Genomic DNA, 5,077 nt, shown 5'->3' on the forward strand with positions numbered 1-5,077 from the left:
TCTCTGCTGGCCTGTGTAGTTTGTTTCTTTCTTTCTCTGCTGGCCTGTGTAGTTTGTTTCTTTCTTTCTCTGCTGGCCTGTGTAGATTGTTTCTTTCTTTCTCTGCTGGCCTGTGTAGTTTGTTTCTTTCTGTCTCTGCTGGCCTGTGTAGATTGTTTCTTTCTTTCTCTGCTGGCCTGTGTAGTTTGTTTCTTTCTTTCTCTGCTGGCCTGTGTAGTTTGTTTCTTTCTTTCTCTGCTGGCCTGTGTAGTTTGTTTCTTTTTAAGTACGTAAGTACCAAGCAAAACATTATTTCCTCTCTGATAGTGATTATTTTAAAGTCTGTCAACTCAAAATAATATTTTTTCCCAATCTGCAGGAACACAGCTGGATCCTGAATTTGTTTATGTGAGTCAATGATTGTGTTGGTTCAGTGTTCAGAGGTACTGCAGGGAGAACTTCAGAAGGTCCAGAGCCTGATACCAAGTGGAACCTGGGCATGGATCGGTTTGTTCGGAGATCCTCACATTTACTGGTCTGATGGGAGAGAATCCTCATTCAGATACTGGTCCACAGGTTCACACTCAATTGACTGGAAGAGTGTCACATGTGGTCTTTCAGATGTGTGGATTTCAGGAAAATGGCTTTTAGTACCCTGTAACAATAGATACCCATTTGTCTGCTACAGCGTCCCTGGTGAGTGAGTTTCCTGTGCTTCAGCAGAAGAGAGTTTGGTATCACAAAGGTGATTCAGCATGTTGTTCTTCTCTGTGTCTAAGCAGTAATGAAACGGGCAGTGAAGCTGAGGATGAAGCTGGAGGACTCCTCTGTGGATCTGAACGACCCTGCTGTGAAAGCAGACCTGCTGAAAAAGGTGAGTCTCCCAAATCCACCCGGAGGCCCCCAGGAACTCTTGGAACTGTTGAGTTGTTTGGCTGTGTGTCTTTGTTGGTTCCCTGTGGACAGCAGGTCAAAAAGCAAATGTTTCCTGATGGCTGCCATGTGTGTTTCCCAGCTCCAGGACAAGCTGCAGCAGAAAGGAGAGGGTGGAGTCATCCTGAAGTACCTGCTAATTCACACTAAGATCAGTGTCTGAAGAGCTAAACCAGAACCCTGAATCCATCCTGTAGACCTGTAGTCATAGGAGGGTTTGTCCCTCATCAGCAATGTTACTGAGTGAAGTGTCTTCAAAATAAAAACATAAATGAGATGATAATGATAAAACCAAATTTCCACATGTACATGCAACAAACCAGCCCTTCACACAGGACTGGAAGGATGTGATACATACTGAATAACCAATGAAATCGTCCCTACTTTAGGAAAAGTGTATTTCGTGGATTGACCGCAGTAATATTAGATAGATGGAGGGAGATGCTGCTTCTGATCCTTGTAGATCTTGATGTTAAACCAAACTAAAATGACAAGACATTTCAGGTCTGGGCCCAAAAATGTGCCGACAGATTTTATTTTTTATTATTAGTAACTGAGCAAATGATGGATCGATGGGAAAGAGGCCACATTAACAACTTGCAGGTTCACAGAGTCACATGAGGACTGAGATACTGAGCATTTACATTATAACACCATAGCTGATGTCAGCACATCCGTATGTTTGTTTAGTTTTCAGGAACTTACATTACATTACAAGTGACAAGTCAGAAATATTTTAGTTGTCAGAAAATTAGTTTCCCAGCCATGATTATAACTTGGCAGTTGTCAGAAACTAGTCATTACAATAATTCTACTGTAGCAGGTTTTATCAGTAGCTAGCTGATTAAGCTAACATTAGCTGTCCAGTGTGCTTGGTGATTGTAACACTATCTGGAGTATAAAACTCGCAGTAAAAAGTACTTGTTTACTGTGTAATTCTGTTCAGAATGATTTGGTTTCTCTTGAGTTACAGTGACACTTACTGTTTAACTTGTGAATTACACTAAGTGAAGCACACGCTGGGCTCACATGATCAGTTAAGAAGAATTGATTGTAAAGCTGCTGTCAGAAGCTATCGAAGAAAAAAAGAGTTCCAGAAGACTGTACTGCGACATTCTGCACAGCCGCTACAGTGCACACAGTATGTGATGATCTTATTTTGAACTGCTAATATTTTGAATTTTTTATATTTCATGCTGAAGGTGATTGTGTTTCTAACTATTTTATCTCAGTTTGCTGGTCAAAAGATTTGTGAGAAGGAACAAATAAATACTTCAAGCATCAGTTGGAGCGTGGCTCATCTGTATCAGAAGAAAAGCAGTTATATCCAGTCTAAAGGACAGCTGACTTTACCCGACAGATACTGTAAAGAGTAATAGGCAATACTTGGTAGATAATAGCAGTGTAAAGCTGCATAAAATGGAAATGTGTGAACCTCTAATTTGACCAAAAGTCAACCTTGGGTGTAGTTCTTATAATGAATCATGAATAGGGGGCGATACACCAAATCCACGTTTCAGTTCAGACCTCGCTTTTCCCACCTGTATTTTTTTTTTTTGGAGCTCCGATACTTCGATTCACCATGGCAACCGGTAAATAAAGGCAGAGCCTCCATTTGAATCGGGTGGAGCTGTAAATATGAATATAAACAAATGGAATATAAACAACTGGAAAGACTGGTGATATCTCATGTGAGCCTTCAAAATTCATGAAAGCATTCTAAAAATGTACTTCCTCTGCAACGGTCACTTTTCAGCAAGAAAATGGCGGTGTTCGTCATGGAGTAGTCTAGTATTAACGTTACCGGAGAAAAGTCTTTGAGCACCAATTACTAAAATGGTTTGTATTGGAAACTGTAACTTAGGCATAAAACTGTTAACACAAAAACATTAACTGACATTTTACAAGCCACAGACACTTTAAAATGAATGCTAGTCTTCACAGTAATGTTAAGTGATGTTACCATCGGTCAGTGGAGTAACGGTAACAACGTTCGTCCCTTTGCGTCTCTATCCTCTAGTAGTCAGATACCTTATAGCATGCTAATGTTTGCAGTGCTAGCCAGTTCAGCCTTCGGTGATTCAGCTAACTTACTAAACTCCATTAAAACAGATGGCAATTTACTAACGTTAGATAACTAACTGTCTGTGCAAACACAACATAAGAGATATTAACAACAGAGATACTGACTGTCATGCTAACTTTCCGATACTAATCCCATTACATTAACTTAGCTAACGTTAGCTAGATAGCTGTCGGAAGCTACATACGTAACGTTAACGTTACAGAGCTTATTTCAGGAACATTGCCAAACAAGTACATTTCAGCAAAGGTCTAACGTTAACAAGTTGACACTTACAGTGAAATGCATACCTCTTCTCGCCACAGGAACCAGGTAGTTCATACTACAGCTTTATAAGCAGGAGAAAAGACCGCTGCTGCGAGCCGAGCCGAGCCGAGCGACTGCAAGCTATTTTTATCACTACGCTCGGTGGTTGACGATGAGGTGCGCTCGCTACTGTATTCTATGTGCGGACCTTACGGGCAGTGCACGCACTCCTCAATGTGTTTTTTTGTGTTTCCGCCCCCCTCATGAGTGAGTGAGCAGTTTCTTTGCAACCGTCTGCAACGAATGTCAGACTAGATGAACGATTGGATGTTAGCCTACTTCTGAATAAAAAGACGCCTAACCTTAAATAAACTAACATTGTTAATCAATTGTTTTAAACTATTTTACACATATAATCTGAAGTTATAATATAAATATCACCCAGCATACCAGTGTGTGTGTCTCTAAATAATTAAGGGAGTAAAATAACATAATTTAAAAAAATATATCAGTTGTTTCAATTATCAAGTGTATCTTGAGAATAAAGCAAGCATACCTAGGTTAAAAACTTTAGCTAGTCATCAATCTCACTGCAGGTGGTTACATGTCACAGCTCTTCAGACTTAAACACCGGGTGAACTGGTTTCTCTGGAACTTTGTTTCAGACCAGTCAGACTGCATGCTTTGTACAGAACAAGCAGCTAAGGAAAAAAGTACGACTTACAATATCAGGAAGTTAAGGCGTCGTCAGAACTGGTGTGATGATCGGGACTGCATGGCTGGGGTAACAAAGCAGCCTTCTTTTTTGTGTTCTTTGCCTGGACAAAAACAAAGTGTGTTTGGCAATGTTGTAGGTGACCGAGTTAATGCTGCTGATTATCGGCCTGAGTGGGGCTCCTTCTTTGTGTATCTTGGGTAGTCCGTAAATGCATGGAATGGCTTCTCCAGGATACAAACGGTAATATTGTTCACGGGTGATGGTGTTGTCCTTCTGTAACTGTTGTAGACATTCTATGGCCTTTTTCTTGTATCCGCTGGTTGGGTCTCGTCTCAGTGTCTCATACGTGTTTTTGTCCATTAGTAGTGTGTTGACTTTGTTCTGGTAGTCAACTGTGTTAAGTACTACCGTGCATCTTCCTTTGTCAGCAGGTAGTAGTAGTAATAGTGATGTTTTGATCCTTGCTCAGAGATGTCACAGCCTTCCTTTCTTGGATGGTGAGGTTGGAAGGGGGGGCCTTGCACAGTATATTGGGGAGACTAAACAACCACTACACAAACGCATGGCTCAACACAGAAGGGCCAACTCCTCAGGTCAAGACTCTGCAGTCTACTTACATTTGAAGGACAGAGGACACTCGTTTGAGGACCACCAGGTGCACATTTTAGACCAGAGAAGATGGATGGTTTGAAAGAGGTGTCAAGGAAGCATCTACACCAGGGTGGAGAAGCCGTCATTGAACAGGGGAGGGGGTCTACGCCACCACTTATCCCCCACTTACAATGCTGTCCTTTCATCACTTCCCAGGAAACTCAACAAACGTAACCTATTGGCCTCAGGTGAAGATACCAACGATGGTCGTTCAGTCTTGGCCACAGGTAGTCTTAACGACCGTAACGACTGTCGTCACAGCAACAAGGAACACTAACGAACCAGCGGTATCGATGACCCGGGCCAACGACCCCACTGAGGTTAAATAGCTGAGTTTCCCTGCCAGTCAGTCAGAACTGAAGAAGTCCTTTGGATGAGGGACGAAACGTCTTCCAGTATCTTCAACCAAGTCCAGTTGCCCTTGATTTTAACCTTCGTTGGATAACTATGACCTGGATGACTGAGAA

General features: G+C 41.8%; 1 long non-coding RNA gene across 1 annotated transcript; it reads left to right on the forward strand.

Annotated features, from left to right (window-relative positions):
- The first annotated feature begins 635 nt into the window (after positions 1-635).
- LOC123966100 lies at positions 636-1,146 on the forward strand. The gene is made up of 3 exons (XR_006823879.1): positions 636-675; positions 762-853; positions 995-1,146. It is a non-coding gene; the product is annotated as an uncharacterized LOC123966100 (long non-coding RNA).
- Positions 1,147-5,077: the final 3,931 nt, after the last annotated feature.

Source organism: Micropterus dolomieu, unplaced genomic scaffold, assembly GCF_021292245.1.
Source record: "Micropterus dolomieu isolate WLL.071019.BEF.003 ecotype Adirondacks unplaced genomic scaffold, ASM2129224v1 contig_12688, whole genome shotgun sequence".
Classification (NCBI taxonomy): domain Eukaryota; kingdom Metazoa; phylum Chordata; class Actinopteri; order Centrarchiformes; family Centrarchidae; genus Micropterus; species Micropterus dolomieu.